The 24,419-nt window shown below is 45.9% G+C and overlaps 1 protein-coding gene across 1 annotated transcript in view; it reads right to left on the reverse strand.

The window, feature by feature from the left end:
* The window catches only part of SRGAP1 (SLIT-ROBO Rho GTPase activating protein 1), a 538,479-nt gene that overhangs the window by 116,583 nt on the left and 397,477 nt on the right, over positions 1-24,419 (reverse strand). The gene's annotated exons all lie outside the window — the stretch shown is intronic.

A 24,419-nucleotide genomic window follows, 5' to 3' on the forward strand; every position in this document is an offset into this window, starting at 1 on the left:
CATTACATATCCACAAGTCTGTGGGCGAGGTAGGAGGGAGCTAGCCACCTTGACTACTCTTATGAGTATCATACTCATAATCCAGACTGTGTATTCGCTTAATCATAGGACAGAATGTTATATCCTTATTTTTTATGGATTTACATATTTTTCCATAATTTCCCAATAATTAAACCTTTTACTCCTATGACCCCTTCTATCCAGTTTGTTTGTTTTAATAACCGAATTCAACCATTCCCCATGTGTTGGGGATGTCGGAACAATCCACTTAATGCATATCTCTCTTCTTGCTATTACCATTAATACAAAAAGCAGCTTCCGTTCCATTACTGTCAGCCCAATTTGATCCATTGTGTTAGCAGTCCCAAAAAGAATAAGAAATTCACTTACTTTTAGTTGTCTTCTGAATATCTGATTTAGAGTCTTACCCACTGCTTCCCAGAATATTCTTATTTTTGGACATCTCCAGAACATGTGGATGTCATCTGCCCTTTCCTCTCCACACTTCGGGCATTTCTTAATTCCTGCATTTCTGAATTTTGAGAGTCTTTTCGGGGTCCAATAGGCTCTATGCAAGGTGTACAAGTGATTTCTTTTCAGTCTTACAGATTTTATTGTTGACCAGCATTTCTCTACTGACTCTTCCCATAGATTCTCTAGATCATCCTTTTCCAAATCTTTTCCCCACGTTTGTTCTGCTATTTGGTAGCTTTCTTCTTCTTCTGCTATAAATGTCCAGTACCATTTCGCTACCTCCTTTTTTATGGGTAATGTTTTTGTCATTTCTATTTCCAAATTCTTGCTGTCTCTATCCCGTGATGGTATTGTTCTTACCCAACTGTTCAACTGGTAATATTTAAATTTGGATATTGTCCCATTTGTAATTTTATTTATTTCATCCCAGGAGATCAGTGTTGAGCCGTTTAGTAGTTGGCCCCAATAGTTAATATTGTTTTGTCTTAGTGGATTTGCCATCACGTCTTTCAGACAGATCGGGGTTCCTGGTGAATTCCATATTGGTGCTAACGCACTATAGTAGGGAATTTTTAAAGTCAATCTAATCTGTGACCAGAGTTTAAGTGCTTCTTTAAGGACCTTTAGTTTGACTTTTTTGAAATATTTTTGATGTCCAAATTTGTACAAATAATGATCTTCTGCCTCTGTAATTATTTGCAAGTACTCTGGATAGTATTGATGCATCCCCAGAAGACTCCTTATGTTTTTAAATTGGAATGCTTTACAATACTCCATTAGATCCGGACTTGCAATACCTCCTTTCTCTTTCTTCCTTCTTAGCTTCCTCCATGATATTCTGGTTCCCTTAGATGACCATATAAAACTTGATAGTTCTCCCTGTAATTTTCTGAGTTCAGTTTTTTTAAATTGCAGTGGAATGTTATTGAACAAAAAAGTAAATTTTGGGAGGATGTTCATTTTTAGAATGTTTGACTTCCCTATAAAACTTAAGGGCAAACTAGACCATACTTTAAGAAGTTTCCTTACATCTCGGGCTACTCTGCTTAAGTTGTTTTGTGCTATTTTGTCTATGTTTTGATTTATCAGAATGCCCAAATATCTTATCTCTTTTTTTATGTTGGGGCATTGAAAGTTAGTATTCCATGTCATTACTTCTGTTTTAGTATGATTTACCAAATAACCAGAAACTTGACCAAAATCAGACATAATTTTTTCTATCGCTGGTTTAGACTCCTCGTATTCCCCTGTAAATAACATGAGATCATCCGCGTATAATGCCAATTTTTTCTCCCACTCCTGATATTTAAAGGGGATTATATCATTACAGTGTCTGATTTTATTTGCTAGGGGTTCTATATACAGGTTAAAAAGCAAAGGGGAAAGAGGGCACCCCTGTCTCGTACCTCTTGCTATTTTTATGTTATTTGTGAGATTTCCGTTTACTAAAATTTTGGATCTTGGGTTTTTATATATTTCGCCTATCATATGAAGAAAGGGTTCCCCTAGATTGTTATTAGTCATTATATTATTTAGGAAAGCCCAATTCACTCTATCGAATGCTTTAGCAGCATCGACCGTTAGTATTGTTAGGGGAGTGTTATTGGATACAGCTAGATCTATAGTGCTTATGAGTTCATGTGACAATTCATGTAGTTGTCTTTGCTTTGTGAACCCTTTCTGATCTGCATGTATGAGTTGAGGTATAATCTTTCCTAATCTTGTTGACATGATTTTAGTGAATATTTTATAATCTGCATTGAGCAAAGATATCGGTCGGTATGATTCGCAATTTTTTGGGTCTTTTCCTGGTTTTAATAGTATTGTTATTATTGCATCATTCCATGAGTCTGGCAATGTTTCCTTCTGTATTAATATTACATTTACTAGTTCTGTTAACTGTGGGGCTAATGTGTCTATTAACAACTGATATAATTCATTTGGCAATGCGTCTGGTCCCGCTGCTTTCCCTTTTTTCAGAGATTTTATTGTCTCTTTAACCTCATTAGGAGTGATTTCCTTATTCAACTCCCTTTTCTCCTCCTCTGATAGTTTCAATATGGGCAAATCTTGTAAGTATTCTTCTATTTGGTCTTTAGATGGATTTGTATCTTCCATGTACAATTCTGAGAAGAAAGTCTCAAACTCTTTTCTAATTTCATCCTCCTTCGTAGTTTGTCCTGTTTGATCGTGTTTACGTATTATGTTTATTTTATTTCTTATACAGTCTGTCTTTAATTTCCATGCCAGCCACTTCCCGCATCCTTCTCCGAATTCATGTTTAGCCAACTTGCTTGCTTCCCATTTTGCTTTCATTCTATCTTCAAGAATATCATTTAAACTTTCCTTTTGTTTCTGTCTCTCTTTCTGCAGACTCCCTTTCCTTGTCAGATCCATTTCTGTGTGTATTTGTGTATCTAAGCTATTGATACATCTCTCTATATCTAGTAATTCTTGTTTGAATTTCTTATTTCTGTATGCTCCCAAACTAAGTAATTTACCCCTAATTACTGCCTTAAACGTGTCCCAGGCTATTTGTTTGGAAGTTCCTGTTTTGTTATTTTCAAAAAAAATTTCAGTTTCTTCTTTAAGGGCTTGTACTATTTCTTGTTCGGAGAACATAGCTCTTTCTACTGTAAATCTTTTCTGTGTATAAGCTGTTTTGATTTTTAGTGTTAATTGTATAGCTGAATGATCTGATAAGTGAGCTGGAATATGTATAAGATTTGATATATTTGTTTGAAGATTCCTATCTACTAGAAAAAAGTCTATTCTTGACCTGTGTCCTAACCTTTTGTTATAAAGTGTAAATGGTTGACTTTTGTCTCCCTTCTCTTTCCATACATCCACTAGGTCTAGATCCCTCTTGTATATGCTTAACCATTCTCTCATCTTCGGTAAATTAGATGAGTTTACATTATTCCCTGGGGGAGACCTATCACTTTTAAGGTCTGGAATAAGATTGAAGTCCCCTCCTAGAATTACCGGGGTGTCGGCTGTCAAAAGTTGTGTATACAAGTTCTTTAAGGGCTCTGGGTCGTCAAGATTGGGGCCATAATATCCCCCTATTGTGTATGTAGTATCTCCTAGTTTTATTTTTGCTACTACCCATCTTCCTTTCTTATCAACTTGTGACGATTCAATATTTGCCTTTAGGGATTTTTTTAGGATAATAATTACCCCTTTAATATTGCAGCTTTGATTTGTGCATATATATGCATCTACCCATCCTCTGTTTTTCAGTTCCTGATCCCATTCTTCTTTCAGTAAATGTGTTTCTTGAAGTATGATGATTTCGCCTTCAGATGATTTTAAATATTCCAAGATTTTGTTTCTTCTACTTTTTGTTCTCATACCATTTACATTCCAGCATAATATTTTTATGGTTCTGCTAGTCTCCCCCATTTTCTTTAATGTTCATTTTTTTTCCAACAGGCGTTCCGGTACGCTTTGGTAGCACTCGACTTTAATATTACCATCTTCTTTTTCCATTTCTTTCCCAATATCAAGGATTTGTTTTTTGATTTTTTTCCCCTATTTTGCTCCCCACCCTTTTTTTGGTTTTTGTTTTTTATGCTTTTTGGTTTTAATGATTTGTTCTTACCCACCCCAGGGAAGCCTCCTTCTTCTTTTTTCTCAGGGGCTTTCATCTGCCCCTTTTCCGCTCCTCTTCCTGGACCTGGTAAATACAATCAAGATTTTCCGTGTTTTTTTTTTTTTTTTTTTGGTGTTTTATTTTTGTTTATTTTTGTCTATTATCTTTAAACTTTGTTCTTATTTACATCCTATTTGCGGATAAAAGCGTTTTTTCCTTTCAAATTGTAGCATTTTCCATTTGGACCGTGTCTTTCATAAGAGAAATCAGATTTTTCCCTTCTTCTGGATCTTTAATGTTCCTCATTTTATTTCTCCACATGATTCTTAAAGACGGGGGGAACTTCATTTGCACCGTGGCCCCCAGAGATTGAAACTCTGGCATCAGTTTTCCTAGCTCCCATTGCCTGTCTTGAGATGCTTTGGACATGTCTGATCTGATTCGAAAAGACCATGAGTCTTTTTTGAAAGTTCCCTCTTTCAGGGCTTCGCCCAAAATTCTCTCCTTTAAGGTATACGTTTTGAAATTTATAAGAATTCTCCTTGGGTTTTTTCTTTCTTTGGGCTTTCCATAAGGATCTCTATGGACTCTTTGTATGTCTTCATTTAATGTTTCTGCTTCGCACCAGGGGAAATGTTCCACAAGTAGTTCCACAATAAATTTCTTAATATCATTACCCTCTTTATTTTCTGGAACATTCAGAACTCTTATATTATTTTTTCTAGCTTGATTTTCCAACGATTCCATTTTTTCATTTATGGATTTACCCTCTTGTCTCAGTGAATGGATTTCCTTTTTGTTGCTCTCCACTCTATTGCTCAATTTAGCCACTTCACCTTCTATTGCTGTTACTCTCTCCCCCAATGCATTCAATTTACAATCCAATTTCTCACATGCTTCTTGAATTTTATCTTGTTTCGCCTCTGATATGGCGAATTTGTCCCTCATTTCCTTCCATATTTTTTCAAGCATATCATTTGTTTGCCTCCTAGAACTTTTAGGGCTCATCAGACCTTCCTTCTCGGTCGTTTGTTCCTCTGTTACCTCATTTTTCTCAGGCAGCGTGTCTTCTAAATCTCCTTCTTCTTGAGTCATTACTGAGGAAACCTTAATTATCGATACACCACCTTCAGCCATTTCTTGCTGTTCTTGCTGTTCTTGCTGCTCTATTTGAGATGTAGTTGTATTCAGATTTTTTACTTCTCTTCCAGCTTTAGTATCCGAGTTTAAGGGAAGTTTTGTGTACTGACTTTGTGATTTTAGGAGAGACTCCTTTTGTGAGACGTGATACCCCTCCCTCTTTTCCTCTAGCGATAAACTTTTTCCTTTAAATTTATCCACTGTTGATACCAATGTATTTATTTCCTCAGCCTCTTTTATCTTTTGTACTTGGACTTTAAAAAAAGTTCTTAAGGAAGGAGTAATTTTTATTTTCTGGTTTGAGTCAGCTTTATCTCCTGGTAATTTTAAGACCTTTTTTGTGCGTTCTAAGGCTGATTTTTTTGTCTTCCTTCTTTTAACTTCCCTTGGGGTAATATTCTTAGGGTATTGTTCTTGTTTAAGGAAGTTTCTGTTCCTAAGGGAATAAGTTGAGGTCACTACTACTTCACTTTTCTCTTTCTCTTTCAAAATGACCGATTTCTTTGTATCATCTGTGCCATCTGCGCCTTTACCTTTACCTCGGAAAATCTGTGTTTTAGGTTCTATTTCCTCATTACTCAAAGCCTTTATTTTATCCTCCTCCTCCTGTACCTTCGTATTCATGTGGGTCTTAACGCTGGACACTGTTCTTTTCTCCTGACTTTTAGCTATGTTTCTCTTTAAGTTTACTTTTCCTGGCGTCTCGTTTATCTCTCCTGTCTGGCCTGGTTTGTTCACCTGATTAAATATTTCATCTGCCCAAAGTTCTTCTTGAACGTCAATACCCCTTGTTACAGCTCTCTGAGCCCACTGTTTTACCTTACTGCAGCTGTTACCTTGGCCGATGCTGGTGCTGTCTCTGCCGCTGATTCCACGGAACAGGAAACCCAGTCTACCACACACTCTTCTGTGTGCCGCTTTTGCTTTCCCAGCCTCCGCCCAAACGCTAACGGGGCTCACCGAGTGTTCTGGGACCTTCCCCTGTCCTCTCGCCGAGGAAACGGCATTTCCTGTGTACTCCGCCGCCAACTCCTTCCCCTTGAGGTAACCGACCATCTGCCAGTTATTGTTTTTTCCGGGTCCGTACTGCTGCGAGGCGACGTGGTTACGAGGTTTCAAACCAGCTAGAAACCGGCAATTTTAGCGTTTAATCGTTCTCGCTTTGAAGAGCTGGCTGGTTGCAGTGTTCACATTCTTTTTGCTTCACCGCGCTTCTCCGTGTTTAAGAGCCACCGCGCTTCTCCGTGTATAAGAGCCACCGCGCTTCTCCGCATTTACAAATCACTTAACTTTGCAAAGTCTTCATGTATTCTTCGTGCTTCGTAACACCATTACACCATTTTAGTTAGTGTACCAGGTCTCTCCATGAGGAGCGCTCCGACTGAGCGTCTCACTCAGCCGCCATCTTCCCCCCTCGGACGACTCAACACGATATATGACACTGTTATGATGAAGCAAACCCTGCACATTACAAACAGGTGCCGGTGAGGCACCTTCTGGCATCCCCAATGATCTGATCCAAGACCGCTGTCTATCTCTATATTGGGTCTAGTTGGAAATTTCAGCAGCTCAGCACGAAATTGACATACACCAAAATGACAATGACATGTAACTCTAGAACACTTTCATCATAAACCAAAGTTCACCCATAAAGTCAAGCCTGTGTTTTCTCAGTCGCGGTCAGTGCTGGTAAGGGCGGTGGGGCAGGGCAGTATGGGTGCGGGGGTAGTCAACAGATGACGGAATAGGGAAAAGAAAAAGAAACCACTTGCCTTGCGCTCAACACATTGACGATGTGGCGTGCGCAAAGTGAGTGGTTTTATACATTTTTTTAATGTTTTTTTCCCTATTTGGTCGTCTGTCAATTTCCCCCATTTAGGAATCTAAATGTAGGTTTCCAATTGCCTAATTAAACTAAGTAGAGATACTGATAAATAGCTGGCCGTGGATGGAAACATACTGACTGCCAAACTACAATAATGGCAAGATCTCCTATCCACTAACAACTAAGTGAGAAAAGTGAAGAAGCCACTTATTTCTTTGTGCTAGACAGTATGTACAAGATAACTATGGGTTAGAGGTATGAATAACAGGTCACAAGTTGCAAGCAGTATTTTTACAACCAGTAAAGATTTTTTTTTGGGATTGACCTATGTACTAATAAGTCAGTTCTTGAAAAATCAAATCATAGTCGGTCGCAATCCAACCTACCTCATGAATGTTAAGGTAGTAGTTTGGAAATTGTGACTCACTATGATTCAAGGCCATCACAGGGATGGTGGCCAGCAGTAGACCACCATGTCTAGATTTGCTTTAATATAAAGTCATTCTTTTTAGGTCTTGGCCTGCGTAAGTTGTGCTTGCGCAGTCTCGCTCTGAGACTTCATGTCTCAGAGTAGCGAGGGTAAACCCTGCCCCTCTTCTCCATTGGCTGGCCTCCTAAACGGCGGCCAGCCATTGGAGAAGAGGTCTCTGTGACATCATTGTCTCGCTGTAAGCTCCGTCCTTTTCGGATTGAGGGGCGTGATTTGTTTCTTTCTTTCTCTCCTCGAAAAACACACCCCTCAATCCGAAAAGGACAGGCTGGGCCAGCAGAGACAAGCTGTGGGGCACATAGGCGCCTGAGTGGGAGATTTAGCTTGTTAAAAACTGTAGCTCTGAGAATGTTTTCCATAGGCATACAAATGTTGGGCATGACAGTTGCGTGTGCTTCTGGTCATACAGTAATGCACATGCTACATTTCCACAGCTCAGACGTGGGTCGATAATATAGTGAATTGTAACCTCTCTAAATGTTTACAGTGAGGAGACGGGCCTTTGATGTCAAGCTGGTAAACCGGCGCTGACAGCCCTACCACTGTGTTCATTAAACCAAATCATTTTAGTCACACTGTACTGCTGGGAGCTGCTACTGTGTGCTGCTGCCAAGTGCATTAGTACCTCTAACGTTCACTCTGGCGTTACAATGATTCTAGCAATGTATCGATACATTGCTCTGCACCTAGCATCAACTCTTGGTTTAGGGAAGATATATTAAGCATTTTGCAGTTGGCCTCCATCCTGTTAAAGTTCTCAGCACCAAAGGTTTCAGCCTTGTACAAGATCAGCGGTTCGATTTTGTCTTTAATGGCCTTCAGTGCATGTTCCATGGAGCGCACCCGAGATGAGGCCTCTCAAACCCTGGCTATTAAAGTAACTTCTACTTAGCCCAGTGAACAGTATTCCAGGTTTGTATAATCCGATTATACACAAACCCTTCAGAATATTTCTGTAAGTTAATACCAGAGCTGGGAGGTAAGCCTTCAGCCTCCGTGAAGACGTTTTGCACCCGTATGGATGAACTGCGTTCATTACCTTGGATTCAAAGCGCTGCTTCACCGGCAGAAAAGTTAGATAGTGCAGTTGGCGAGAAACTGGTCCAACTTCCAGATACCTAATGGCAGGCAGGCAGCAGCACTGGCTGTGAGCAGCTGTGGTTGGCACTGCAGATGGTGGGATGATTCAAAGTAAAGGTCACTGCCCTAATCCAAGCGAGATGTGACAGCGCAGTCACCGCTGGTGCACGTTGCAGGTTAGAAAGGCCATAAAGATTATCACTGGCAATCACATCGAAGCCGCTTTCAGCACATCTTTGGCAATCAACAAGTGGTGCAACAACTGTAATGTGCATTGCAATGAATAATATTTTATATAAAAATAGCTTTGCATCTTTGAGGCAGACCCCTTATTCTCAGCCAGCTCTCAAGTTCTCTGCCTTACCCCTTGTCCTCCCCACCCTCGGTCTTCTACTGTTCCCTTTAATGTCTGCCCAAGATCACAAGTAGAACCCAGAGAGCTGCTGATCTCTCTTGGACAACGGCACCATTTCCAGTAGGTTAAAGGGTAAAGTGAGTGCTTTAAGGCATGGGCAAAGTGGGCTCTGGTCCAGGGCCCCAGCCTTTGAGGGGGCCCCTGAGAGAGCTAGCTCTGTTGTGCAGAGTCTTCCCCTAATGACCTTGTATAATTCTTAAACAGTTTGTTTTAAACACCGTTTTCTATTTTTAATGTGGGTAATGTGTGACAGTTTATTATAGACATTTTGCAGAGAAATGTTTGTGTTTCTCGCAACATTCATAAAATACTTTTAGATCAAAACGCGACCTGGCTTATGAGAAATAGGAGGATGTCCGAATATTTGCAGTACTATTAGTGAGGAGCTGCTGTTTCGATATTTAAAACACTGGTCACTATCCCCAAATATTACATCTACATGCATTTAGAATTTGGACCAGTGTGACAGTGCACTGTCAGTGACCTGGTCAAAGAAGGCACAAAAGAGCTGAAATTGCTCATAAACTCAAAGCTGTTCTGAACAGGGCCCCCAATATACTTTGGGTTCAGGGCCCCCAAAATCTCTTAAGATGTCCATGAGCATGAAAGGGGACACTTGGAGGTAGGACAGAGTTGAAAAATCATAAGCAAGAGAAGCTCACCCAGTAATAGAGTAACACTTTAAGAGACAACAAGAATTAAAGGCATTGCACTCAGTTGTGGTTGGTGTTGTTGTTTAGCGGCAGAGTCGAGGGGCAAGGACTCAACACTCACCTTCTGCTCTCCCATTTTCCTGAATGTCAAAACATTTCTGTGGGATTTGTACTGTTTTTTTTTTTTGTAACATCATTTTTATTGCAGCACCAAAATAATTGTACAGACAATATCTTCATGGCATAATTAATAAACATAGCAAGAGGACATCATATCAATTTTCTCCCCCCATCATATCCGGCACGTCTCCAGAAAGAAGACTAAACTGCCATCGTGCTGAGTTGTTCCTCGCTGCATAAGTCAATGTCCGACATCACAGTCACAAGAAAAAGTGGACTGCTTTTGTGATTTTCGCCCCTACCCCACCCCCGTCAACCACCCTCCCCCCACCTCCCGTCAGTCCCGAACTCCCCCCCCCGTGGCAGCGCTGTGTGAAAATCCTAGTCAGTGTAAGGTCTAGTGTGTGCAAGAAGGTCCTATACATTCACTAAGGTGTGTTCCTAGGTGTATTAGTGGGGTCAGCTGCCACCAGGTTCTCCTCTTCTTCTCTGTGGGATTTGTACTGTTATATTCCTTTGCTGAACTGTGCTGTTTTGAGACACTTTACCTTGGTTCTTCAGCTTCTTGCCTGGGGTGATGGTGGGCCTTGTGAATGCACCCCCTCTCCTTCGATAACTGGCTGCCGTAAACCATTGCAGCTTGGAGGCAGAGTCTAGCCTGCTTCTTGATGTTCAGTGGAACTAACCAAATTGAAGAATGGTGGTCTGTGTGGAACCATTAGTGTTATGTCTTTCTACTCAGTGGCTGTAGTGGTGCCAGTTAGTTACATTGCAGACTGATGCTGCTCTACCAGGCCAACTCCTCAAAGTGAGTAGGACTGGCAAACCTTAAAAGCATACGTGCTCTGTGTGTGTGTCTCTCTGTGTGTGTGTGTGTGTGTGCGGGGCTCTATGTGTGTGTGTGTGTGTGTGTGGCTCTCTGTGTGGCTCTGTGTGTGTGTGTGTGTGTGTGTGGCTCGGTGTGTGTGGCTGTGTGTGGCTCTGTGTCCGCCAATACTCTCTAATGCTCACCTATTGCCATTGTAAATGACAATACCATTTATTTATGTTTTTTTTTTAAACCAAAAAATGAAAAAAATGCCATTTGCAATGCCAATAGCTCTAACTTTAACAAAGCCAAGGCCACTGCATTGTAAAGGCTTGTTTAAAAAAGTATCAGCCCGTTTTCCTTAAAGCAAAAGGAAATCTTTTTTTAAAAAAGTTTGAGTTGGCTGTTGACTCCTGTTCTACTACCTATTTTTCAACCTTGTTTATGATTGCTTTTAAATAAAGCTATTTTTTTTAATTCAGCCTGTTTTACTTTAAGCAAATATAGAATATTTTGTTTTAAAGGTTTAAAGACTTTTCACTTGTCCCCTGTTGCACTCCCTGTTTTTTCACCAAACCCCCTTTTTAACATTCACAAAGCGGAAACAGTCCCTATGGATCCCTTTCCCTTTGTGAATATATTATCACCTCCTTTGAGGTTTTGGTAAACTTTCAATGTTCTGCAAGAAGATTTTGGATGCAAAATATATTGATACAAATTATTTTGTATTTGGAAGGGACGTCGACAACGGGCTCTTTCCAGATACCGAGTCAGTACCTATTGGGAATCCAATTTTAGGAACCAGACTTGTCTGACACCTAAAATGGTATTAGTACTTATGAAAAGAACATTCTAAAAGTCACAGAATGGCGAATTGGAGCATTTTCAAAGAATTAAAATGCCTAGAACAGCTGGCCCTACACGCTCAAATAAAACCATTGTATTGATTTCCTAATGCAGCTACTCAAATGTTAAAACCCATTCCTCAGACCATTTTCCATAGAGTAGTACAGGTCTGAAGTAGAAGATACTCTTAACACCCCTCATTGATCCGCTGTACTGCTGACAGGCGTCTTAAGTGCTACAGTCAGCCTAACCACATGGGCCAAAAAGACTCCACACATCAGTAATCAAGGTAAAGACTGCACCAGTTGAGTGCCGCTAGTTATGAAATGCCACCAAAGCTGTGACAAACTGTAAAATTATAAAGATCGCCCTGGAAAGAGGACAACTAAATTATATACTCACACAAGCATCCAAAGGATTGGCAGTACAGAATTTCTCAGTTGTAACTTTTAAACAAACATTGGCAAAGCTAATAGTTCTGGTACTGGCTGGCGTGCAATATATTGTTTTTGTAAAAATATTCAGTATGTAAAAATAATGGCGATGGTATAGTAAATATAAAATAAAGGAGTGGTTCATGAGCCCCGGCACATTAGATCTCTGGCACTCAAGAGCATGACTTTTCAGGAAACTGTGCACACGTGTTCAGGACATTTGGTTCCACCCTTGGTGCAAGACCACCTATGAATGAAGGGGGCTGACCCGCAACCATGCGGTGTGCTGTGGTGAGCAGGAACAAAATGTGACGCACGGCCACCAGCTGCTGCGTGTGCCACCCTTCCTCTGTGCCTCGCTGCCCGCCTGCCGCCTCGTAGCCACGCCCCCTCCCTCGAGCGGCGTGGCCCGGGATCGGCGCTCCTCTCCCTGTGCCCCTGGCGTTTTCTGTACCTATTTGTTAATTTGCCCCTGGTGTTTCCACTGTATTTACTGGTTAATTGGTGTTGATTGTTATTGTTGATTTCTGTTCGCACTGCTGTTTCCCCCGCTGTAGTGCCCGTCTCTCCCTGCCTGTCGCCGCCCTCCGACTTCCCTCCCCGCTCCCCGCTTCCCGCCACCACCGCTGACCCCGCCCCTTTTCTTTCTGTTCCCTCCCCGCTCCCGCCTCCCAGCTGCTCCGCCCACCCGCGCACTTCGCCATATATGGCGACCGTGCGAACGCGCAGCGGTCACGCGCAGCGGGCGCGCCGATTGTGCGCCGAAGGCGCGCCAAAGGTAAGCCCGTCTACGCCCGTCCGCGCCTGGACCGCGCCCAGTGCCAGGACCCCTGGCCCTCGAGGACCCCTACCGACCCGCCTGACGTACACCGCCGCCACCCTCATCGCACTCAACACCGGCCGAGTCCCGGGATGCTGCAGAGCCACCCCACGACGCATCCACGGACCCTTCAGCTGCAACACCTGCAAGTTCACCTGCATCCGGACCTGCCCGACACCAGCACCTACCACGCCGAACACCAGCAGCAACCACCTCAAGTGCATCCTGCTCAACACCCGCTCCGTCCACAGACACGCCATCGAACTCTGGAACCTCCTCGACACCACAGCCCCCGACGTTGCCTTCCTCACGGAGACCTGGATGAACGCCTCCTCAGCGCCCGACATCGCCATCGCCATCCCAGAAGGATACAAGATCACCCGAAGGGACCGCAACGCCAACCAGGTGGGAGGAGGCATCGCCATCATCCACAAGAACACCATCCGCATCACGACCGGCACCGACAACACCCCACCCCCCGCCGAACACCTGCACTTCCAGATCCACACCGACCCGAAGACCACCCTCAGAGGCACCCTGATCTACCGACCTCCGGGACCACGCACTCAATTCAGCGGGGACATCGCCGACTTCGTCAGCCCGCACGCCCTCCCCTCCGCTGACTACATCCTCCTGGGGGACTTCAACTTCCACCTGGAGAACAACAACGACCGCAACACCAGCACCCTGTTCGACAACCTCGCCAACCTTGGACTCAAGCAGCTGGTGTCCACCCCCACCCACCTCGCCGGACACACACTCGACGCCATCTTCTCATCCAGCAAAGACATCGCCTTCAGCCACGCCACAGAACTCCACTGGACGGATCACAGATGCATCCACTTCACCTTCAGAAGAACGATGATCCACCACCACCAGCAACAGGCTGCCCGAAGAAGCTGGAACAAGATCACAGCCGACCAGCTCGCCGCCTCCCTGAGCTAGCACCCTCCGGCCAGCTCAGCGAACCCCAGTCAGGCCGCCGACAACCTCACGAAGTGGATCAGTAACTGCGCGGACGAACTCGCCCCACTGAGGACCTCGCCCAGCAGACCCGGCAGTAAGAGAGCCCCATGGTTCACCGACGAACTCAAGAGCTCCAAGAAGAACTGCCGAGCCCTCGGGAAAGCCTGGAGAAGGGAACTCACGCCGGACAACAGGACCACCCTCAAGCTCGCCACCCGGAAACACCACCAACTGATCCGCATCGCCAAGAAAACGGCCTTCAAGAACCGAATGGACAACAACGCACACAACTGCAAAGAACTCTTCAACATCGTGAAAGAGCTCTCCAACCCCAACGCCGGAAACAACGACATCACCCCTTCGCAAGACCTCTGCAACTCCCTCGCCTCCTACTTCCACAACAAGATCGCGGACATACACAACAGCTTCAGTACTCAACCGACGCACGCCACGACCGCAGCAACGCCACCCACCACCACCCTCCGCGCCTGGACCCCGGTCAACACCGAAGACAACGTCCACACGATGAACTCCGTCCACTCCGGATCTCCGACCGACCCCTGCCCTCACCACGTCTTCAACAAAGCCGACGCTGTCATCGCACCCTACCTGCGGGACATCATCAACACCTCATTCGACACCGCCACCTTCCCCGAGAGCTGGAAGCACGCCGAACTCAGAGCTCTACTGAAGAAACCTACAGCAGACCCCACCGAACTCAAGAATTACCGCCCCATCTCTCTACTCCCGTTCCCAGCCAAAGTCATCGAGAAGACCGTCAACAAACAGCTGGCCGCCTTCCTCGAGACGAATGGATCCCTCGACCCATCGCAGTCCGGATTCCGCGCCAACCACAGCACCGAGACCGCCCTCATCGCCGCCACTGACGACATCCGAGCCCTGATGGACAACGGGGAAACAGCGGCCCTCATCCTGCTAGACCTCTCCGCGGCTTTCGACACAGTCTGCCACCGCACCCTAGTACAGCGCCTCAGCAACGTCGGAATCCAGGAGAAGGCGCTGGAATGGATCGTCTCCTTTCTCGACGGAAGAACACAAAGAGTCCGCCTACCACCTTACAAGTCAGAGGCCACCGAAGTCATCTGCGGCGTCCCTCAAGGATCCTCGCTGAGCCCGACTCTCTTCAACGTCTACATGAGCCCCCTCGCGGCCATCGCACGCCAACACAACCTCAACATCATCTCCTACGCCGACGACACCCAGCTGATCCTCTCCCTGACCAACGACCCCGCCGCCGCCAGAGCCAACCTGCACGAAGGGATGAGAGAGGTAGCCGAGTGGATGACGACGAGCCGCCTGAAGCTGAACTCAGATAAGACGGAGGTCCTCATCCTGGGCTCCTCGCCCTCCGCCTGGGACGACTCCTGGTGGCCCCCCGCCCTGGGCACCGCACCCAAACCGACGGACCACGCACGCAACCTGGGCTTCATACTGGACTCCTCCCTCTCCATGACCAGGCAAGTCAACGCCGTCTCCTCGTCGTGCTTCAACATCCTGCGCATGCTTCTGAAGATCTTCTGGTGGATCCCCACAGAGACCAGGAAGACCGTCACCCAGGCCCTCGTCACCAGCCGACTGGACTACGGCAACGCACTCTACGCTGGAACCACCGCCAAGATCCAGAAGAGACTCCAGCGCATCCAGAACGCCTCAGCCAGACTCATCCTCGACATCCCACGACACAGCCACATCTCCGGACACCTAAGAGACCTGCACTGGCTCCCGGTCAGCAAGAGAATCACCTTCCGCCTCCTTACCCACGCACACAAAGCTCTCCACGACCAAGGCCCGAGCTACCTCAACAACCGAATCAACTTCTACGCTCCCAAACGCCACCTCCGATCCGCCAGCCACGCCCTCGCCGCCGTCCCACGCATCCGCAGAGCCACTACAGGAGGAAGGTCCTTCTCCTACCTGGCCGCCAAGACCTGGAACTCCCTCCCGGCCGACCTGCGCCTGACCCAAGACCACCTCTCCTTCAGGAAGAAGCTCAAGACCTGGCTGTTCGAGCAGTAGCGGCCCCCCCCCCCCCCCCCCCCCCCCCCCCCCCCAGCGCCTCGAGACCCTACGGGTAGGTAGTGCGCTCTATAAATGTCTTTGATTGATTGATTGATTGATTGACTTGAACACATGTATGCATGTATTTTTATTTATTAAGATTACATTTTTGGGGAAAACCAGAGACTAAGATAGTGATATCCTGGACAAGCTATCTGCAATGGCCGGACTCGAAGGCTTCACTTTAAAAGTTACTGCAGGGATCTTGGCTCGCATAATGGCCACATCTACGTTTTGAGTTCTTAAAGGGCAGTGTGGCTGAAGCACTCATCAGCTATGATTCTAAGGGGCAGTTGCTCTGCCTGACTGGACGCGTACTCCTCCCTTCCCAAAGGCTGCAGCCATGTTGTGCTGTGAAGTAACTGAAAAGTTTCAGGCAGCGCAGTTTAAAACTATAAATACCCCCAATTTTTTTTTTTTCATATGAAAGAAAGAAAATATGTCTAAGTCGGCAGTTTTCATATCGAGGAAACAGACAGTGTAACATTGCCTTAACTACCGGAAATATTAAGCCTGCGCGGAAGAAACGAGTCTCTGACAGCCAAAGGCAGGAATGCCGATTCAGGGTGTTTTGTTTATGACATAAGGGGCCATTTTAAATTCTAAAGTAGGGAATTAGCTGCTGCGGAGACAGTGTTGGAAAAACAGGATGTGAATATTGCTGGCAGGAATCGCGCCAGGACAGACAATTTTATTCTTCCTAATCCAACGTCATCCACACTACATTTACCCACAAGTGAACTGTATCCTTTCAGATACACGACTGCAAAAGTATCCTTTTAATCAATCATTTTAGCTAAAATCCTATTTTGAAGGTCACCAGAGCAAAATAGGCACATTCACACACTGAAGCACATTACTTTGACGTCTTTCGTGTGGCCCAAAGTGTACAATGTAGTGTCATCTTGAGGAATTTTGGGGTGCTGAAGGACAGGATACATTTTTGGGCCCTGTGTTTGGAACAATTTCGAATGTTATCACCTTCACTTTATTGCTGGGCCCCCTGGAGACTAGTCCACTTTGCCCATGCTTTAAAACGCGCTTTTTTCCAATACAGATGCTTGGCCTCTGATTGGAGATATCTGAAAAACCTAGACTCCTGGGCAGTGCTGGAACTGGAAAGTTTTACTCCCGGAACCCATAAATTAGGGCTCAAGGTGTGACAACAAAAAGGGAGTGGAGTCATGACGGTGCAGCCCTGATAAGCAGTTTGGTATCAACCTATACATTTATTATTTTAAAACTCTGCCGCAAAGAAATTGGCAAAAAGGAGAAACAAAAGTAAATCTGTTCTGGCTTAATTGATTGCAAAGGCTACATTTTAAAATGTGTGTGTCCAATAAATCTCAGGGAATAGTAATAATGGTAAGATAACTCTTCTGGTTAATGCACTTGCAGGGGTGATCTGCGTTATGCCTAGTCAAAATGTTGACTCATAAAGTAGCCTAGATGGTTAATGTGTTTCATGCAGAGCACACTGTGTAACAAGCACATGACAGATTTTTATTTTAGCAGATTGTATGATTTATTGAAATGTATAGTGTGTGTGTAATGTAAAGCCCTCAGACACACTACCCAGGAATGAGTAGCGCTGTGGAATAGCCTACCTTTCTCCATCAGACAAAGCCCAGACCTCCTTACTTTTAGGAAGAGTCTGAAAACGTGGCTCTTTCAGTTGTGAACCTTGGAGCAGTGGTTGTGCTTGGGTTGACGTTATGTGGTTTATGTTCTTCCTAGCGCCGGGACACTCCAAGGAGTAGCCGTGCGCTTTAACAAACATGAGTTAACATAACATAAAAATAATTAATAACAATAAATATGCAAGTACCGTTTAAACTGTTACTTGTGGAATTACTCATACACACCAATTTGTCTAGCATTCTTACAGTCCAAGCAGATCTCTTACATGGGGTTTGAACAAAGATTACTAACCCAATTCCAAATAGGAGTTTCTCTTAAGTACTTGCGAAGTTATAACAAGGTGACAGGGTCTCCTCCTCCGTTATGGTGGTGGAGCGTTAACCCACTGCTGCTACACAGCAGAGGCAAAAGTGAAAAATAAAATTATAATAAAATAATTGTATTATCATTTTCCTTTTCACCATTGCATCTGCTTGGTAGATAACCCAAAAGGCGGGGCAGAGCTGGTCAGGCTGGGCCATCCTGAGCTTCCAAAGGAGGAGTTGTGGGCCCTTAAGTGCACATGGCGGTTTGGCTGGCTGTTTTGGGCCGGCCAAAGCATTCATGCGCACTTAGCGTTTCTCCACCCGGCTGTGTTAAACAGCCCAGTGGAGAACAGTCCCAGGCTCCAAGGCCCTGTGAGTGGCAAATCAGGCTGCTCAGACCAATCCCAGCATGGTTTCCCCTAGTATTCCTAGCATGAGGGAAGCATTGTGATTGGTATCTGGGAGCCTGCGCAGTGTGCACCAGCCGAGGCGCAAGTCGGAGTGTCAGGTAAGTTGTAATTTTTTATTTTTAAACATTTGTATTTGTTTTTATATTTATGGTTCTGCTTCCCCACCCCACCCCCCGCCCCGGCCTGTCCCATGGGGAGCAGCTCCCACTGCAAGCTGTGTGCCTTTGTTCCCCCTCTATTGTATGGACGTCTAGGCGCTAGACTTCAGATCACTTCCAGTCAGGAGTATACTCGAACAGAAGGATGGCTGAAGGCCCTTTAAATTCAACCTCTCTTTTTGGCCCAGCTCGATGTGAAAATAAGAAAACCCCTCGCTGCCTGCACGTTGATGCAATGAAGAGAAAGCAGACAAGTGCGGGCACTACTAAAGTGTGTCACGGTGTTGGCAAATTACACTGGGACATATTCAGTATATTTCAGTGGGGCCAAATGTATTCCAAAGATTATCTGCCGGTTCCGGGAACCGGTTGGTTTCCCCTTCATTCCAGCACTGCTCCTAGAGACACTTCATACCCCCAAACGTGCACAGTCATCTCTGGCCTTTCAACTCCTGTTCACGACCAAAAAAGTATGTTTTTTGCTGACAAACTGAAGGCCGGGCCTGGAGACGATTCAGTTGTGCATTACAAGAAACCCGCCTGAAGCGAACATATTAAAAGATACTGCAACATAAATTAGCATAACCTACCTTAGAATTACATAATGCTACATAGTTTAGGAAGAGAAGAGTTTAATGCAGGGATCTTTGCCCGATGAATAGGTTGTAGTCTTAAATCAAGGCAAGACTGACTCAGCCTTTCATCCTTAAAATGGTCATAAAATGAATACCACTACAGACAGGACAATCATCATTGCATAAACATTTTCCACACAGAGCACTTTGGTAAAAGTGCAATGAAAATAACATGCAATTATGATAGCATTACAAATAAAGTTGGACACCCGAAAAATAGCTAAGTCATGAACAAGCACCATGACATTGTTAAATGTTATAAAAAGCAAGAAAACACTTATGAAAAAGCAAAAGAAATCAAATGGAGAATGTGCAGGGCATAACTGCCTCATAAATTGAAACACAAAGGCATATATGAGCCATTTACATAATTCCTCATACTAATACATTCTTAGTCACCTTTTATATTGCATGTAATCCAGAGAAAAGCATTCACTCAACATCTTTAGGATTTTGTTTATATAATGAAAAGAATTCAGAGAGTAACTGTACACTGTATTTCCCTTTAAAATGCATACTTGGTATAGGAATTGATTTAAATGGCACGGTTGTGCGTTAATAATGTTAAGTGATACCACTTGCACTAGATTATTATAATTTTCATGTAGCTGAAATATTAGTCATATTCACTCGAGTAGGAGAAACCTCAGACAAAAAACATGTACAGGATCGAATTTGTTAAGTATAATAAAAGTAGTCATTTTCGGATAATGTGTTCGAACTGTATAATAACCCAGGGCTTTGTCCAAAGAGCACAAGTAGAGAAAAGTTGTGGTTTACCAAAAACCTGTGTGGCATTGAAAGAACGTGTATATTTTTCGTTCTCAGAAATTGCTGCTTCTTTTAAATTATAAACCACAAGCTCTGTGAGGTGTGAGGTTGCCTCAAGTATAATCTGGGATTAGTTGCAATGGCAGCAGAAAGATCTGCGCCCAAAGGCAGTTTATTGAAAGATAACACAGATGGCATGAGTGAACGGTACTTTTATGGTTGCACATTATAGTTGGGAAAATGCAAGACACGTAAGTTCTTCAGCATCCTTTGCTGCTGTGTGCAGGGAAGAAAGCAGGAATAACACTATAATTGAAAAATTAATGGCGCTTCACTCAGAGAATATTGTACATCGCACTTCTAAAAATATTCTACATGAAATATACAACAATTCCCAGAACTGCATATCTTCATAAAATAATTACCTATAGAAAAATAAAATATTGCTACAGGTCAATGGTTTGATAGGCTTATGAGCCACAAATGAGAGCCAAATCAGTCTTAAGAAGAGTGAGGCTCTGAATCTAAGTAACAAGTTCAACCTACCCTGAGTGATACACATACTACAGTTCTTTGCAGAGAAAACAACTGTGCAACTTAAACATATGTCAGGAAGGACCTAGCGAACTCCACGTAGATGTGAACCAAGCTAGGTGAGAAACAAACAAAAGTAAATAGTCCACTGCATAGGAGAGTGGATACATTTTCGTTACTCTGTCCCAGTGTCATTTTAAGGATTGGCGGGGTCCCCAGCAATATATATTTCGGGCCAACTCACTGGAACTACTTTGTATTTGGTCATGGAACTGCTCTCCCCTCGCGCAGCTCCGTCATTAAGGCACTGCACCCAGTGCCTTTCTGGTTCCCCGTTAAGTGTTCGAGGCCCTCCTCCACCCGCGGGCTCCTGCGAGCGCCTCATCCCTGATGGTCTAGTGGAAAAGCCTGCTCTTCTGCTGGTCCGCTCTGTCAGCCTTTTCTGTCTTTTTCGGTCTGCTGTTATTATATCTTTCTTTTCTGTTCTGTTTTGGCCTTTGTGCCTATTTTTCTGATTCCCTCTGTTTCTGTCTTTTTCCCAACGCTGCTGTCCCCGCAGACTCTCCCCCCGGCGGGGGTTCCCACCTCCCAGCTGCTCTCCCACCCCGACCCCTACTTATTGGTAGCCACACGCAGCGGGTGCGCCGCTTGCGTGCCGAAGGTGTGCCAAAGGCAAGACCGTCTGCGCCCGTCCACGACCAGCGCCAGGGACCCTGATCCTTCGACCTCCCGCCGCTACGACTCCAGCACTCTCCACACACCCAACCCTGGACACTACAACAACTGCCAGCTTTCGGCGCCAAGCAACTCCCAAGGCCCATTCTCCTGCTTACACTGCTTCCGTACCTTCACCCACCTCCGGTCCCAGACAGCTACCGCCTACCCACCGGATGCGAGCACACGCAAACCCTTGAGCTGCATCCTCTTCAATGTACACTCCCTGCACAGACACTCAGTAGAAGTTTGGGACCTCCTTAACACTCTCTCACCCGATGTCACCTTCCTCACAGAGACCTGGACCAACGCCAGCTCTTTTCCCAACATCGCAACCGTCTTCCCCGACGGATACAAGATCCTGAGGAAAGACTGGCCCAATCGCCCTCGAGGTGGCCAAGCCATCATCCACAAAAGCTCCCTCTGACTGACAACCTCCATCACAAATGACGACTCGCCCCCCCATGGAACACATCCACTTCTAGATCAAGCCCAACCCCAGAACAACACTCCGTGGAACACTCACCTACAGGCTTTACGGACCCCACTCCCCTTCATCAACACCATTGTGGACTACAGCGCTTCCCATGCCCTCGCCTCCATGGACTACGTACTGCTCGGAGATCTGAATTTCCACCTGGACAACCTCAGTGACCCCAACTCCACCGCCCTCCAAGAGAACCTTGCCAACATTGGATTGAAGCAACTTGTCTCCACCCCGACCCACACGGTGGGACACACTCTTGACCCCTTCTTTACAGGAGGAAACAACATTTGCTTCAGTCACACCATGGAACCTCTCGAGACAGACCACCTCTGCGTCCTCTTCTTCTCGAAACCCACCCCACACAAGCCTATGCCTCGCCTTCTACTGAGAAATTGGAACAAGATCACCGAAGAGCACTTCACCTCCGCCCTCAGCCGCACTCCTCACCCTACCACAACAGACGCCAACACTGCAGCCAATGTCCTTCACCAATGGATTGCCAACTGCGCCAACAATCTCGCCCCCTCCATAACTCCGACAGACGACACAACACGAAAGCAACCTGGTTCACTACGAACCTCCGAGAATCCAAGCGCTCATGCCGAGGACTGGAGAAAGCATGGAGAAACAGCCAAACCCCGGAAGCATGCGACCCCTACAGGGCCGCCACCACGGCACACCACCAACTCATCAGATCAACGAAGAGAAACTTCATTTGGGACAGAATCCTCTCCAACTCCCACAAATCCAAGGAACTCTTTTCCATCATACAAGAATTCACAGACCCCACTGTGAAACCACCAACGTCCCTCCCTCCAAGGACCTCTGTAAAAAACTCAGCTCCATCTTCCACCACAAGATCAGGAGGCTCAACGTCAAATTCAATGACAAAGGCGCCGACCCAACATCCACCAGCAACGCAACCCATCCGACCCTGCTCACCTGGACCCCTGTCAACACAGAAGACACTGCAAAGACTATGAAAAGCATCTACTCCGGAGCACCCACTGACCGCTGCCCACTGCAATTCTTCCACAGGGCTGCCTCCGCCATCGCACCAGAACTACCATGGACAATAAACTGCGCCCTCGAAACAGACACGTTCCCCGATGACTGGAAATGCTCCGAAGTTAAACCCCTCCTCAAGAAGCCTTCTACAGACCCGACGGACCTCAAGAACTACAGGCCCATCTCTCTCTTCCCCTTCGCCACCAAAGTCATTGAGAAAATCAGCAACACCCAGCTAACGTACTTCATAGAAACAAACAACATCCTTGACTTGGTGGAGTGGTGTGGCTCACTGGTTAGAGCGGCAGACCCGGAAGCAGAGAACAGCCCGGGACCAGGGTTCAATTCCCGACGCGGCAGGGTCGTGGACCAGGGTCAGCGGACTCGATAATTCTCGCCTCGGTGCCTACTCTAACCAGGGATCACACTCGGCAACTCTGGGCATTAGCTTGCCTCATCTCTACAACGTCCCCCCACATTCGCCGGGGATGCCTGGTTTCACCTTGGAGATACCCAGAAAAGGGACCATCTCACAGGGAAAACCAGGACAGGTTCCCCAGCGGTCTACAGCGCCACGACGCCTCAGGGCAGCAGTGCGCTTTACAAGACCACATACATACATACATACTTATCTCAATCCGGTTTCTGCAGCAACCACAGCACCGATACTGCCCTCTTAGCCGCTACTGACGACATCTGCACCCTCCTCAATCAAGGCCACACTGCAGCCCTTATGTTACTAGACCTCTCAGCAGCCTTCGACACAGTCTCCCACCGCACACTAGCCGCCAAACTCCACAACGTTGGCATAGGGGAACTGCCTTAGACTGGATTCGCTCCTTTCTCTCTGGCAGAACACAAAGAATAGGACTCCCAACCTTCCTCTCCGAACCCACAGAGATAATTTGCGGAGTACCCCAAGGATCCTCCCTCAGCCCCACGCTCTTCAACATCTACATGGCCTCCCTTGCAACCATTATCAGAAAACAAAGACTCAGCATAGTATCCTACGCCGACGACACCCAGCTCCTCCTCTCCCTCACCAAGGAACCCGACATCACCAGACACAGTTTCCAGGAAGGAATAAAGGACATTGCATCCTGGATGAGCAGCAGCTGCCTGAAGCTCAACTCAGAAAAATAGGAAATCCTCATTCTTAGATCCACCCCGTCGCATGGAACAACACCTGGTGGCCCCTCTCTCAGAAACCCTCCCACCCCCACGGACCACGCCCGGAACCTCAGCATCATACTTGACTCCTCACCCACCATGAACCACCAGATCGACGCTGTGTCCTCTACATCCTCAACACCCTCCGCATACTCCGCAAGACCTTCAAATGGATCCCCCTGACGCCAGGAAGACTGTCAATCACACACTCATCACCAGCAGGCTGGACTACAGAAACGCGCTCATTGCCAGAATCAACAAAACTCTCCTTCTCAAGCTCCAGACCGTCCAGAACACCGCAGGCAGACTCATCCTCAGCAACCCATGACACGACCACATCACCCAGCACCTCCGCGACCTCCACTGGCTCCCCGTCGAAAAGAGAGTTACCTTCAAACTGCTCACACATGCCTACAAAGCGCTCCACAAAAGAGGACCCCAATACCTCAACAAGAGAATCTCCTTCCACGCCACCAAGAGAATCCTCTGCTCCACCAACCTAGCCCTTGCCGGAATTCCACGCATCCACAGAGCCAGAACAGGGGGCAGATCCTTCTCCTACATCACAGCCAAGATCTGGAACAAACTCCCCCTCAGCATCAGACCAAGCCCTTCACTGCAAGTCTTCAGAAAGGACCTCAAGACCTGGCTCTTCGGATGACCTCAGAGCTGCCCGAACACCCCTCCCCCTCCAGCGCCTTGAGACCCTTATGGGTGAGTAGTGCGCTCTACAAATTCTTGATTGATTGATAACTTTTTTTTCAGCTCATTTAGCCATCCTGATACTAAACAATATTGAAATATATGTGAAGCCTTCAGCTACAGTAGCTCCCCAAAAACA

The sequence above is a fragment of the Lissotriton vulgaris genome, chromosome 1_1 (genome assembly GCF_964263255.1).
Source record: "Lissotriton vulgaris chromosome 1_1, aLisVul1.2, whole genome shotgun sequence".
In the NCBI taxonomy this organism is placed as follows: Eukaryota; Metazoa; Chordata; class Amphibia; order Caudata; family Salamandridae; genus Lissotriton; species Lissotriton vulgaris.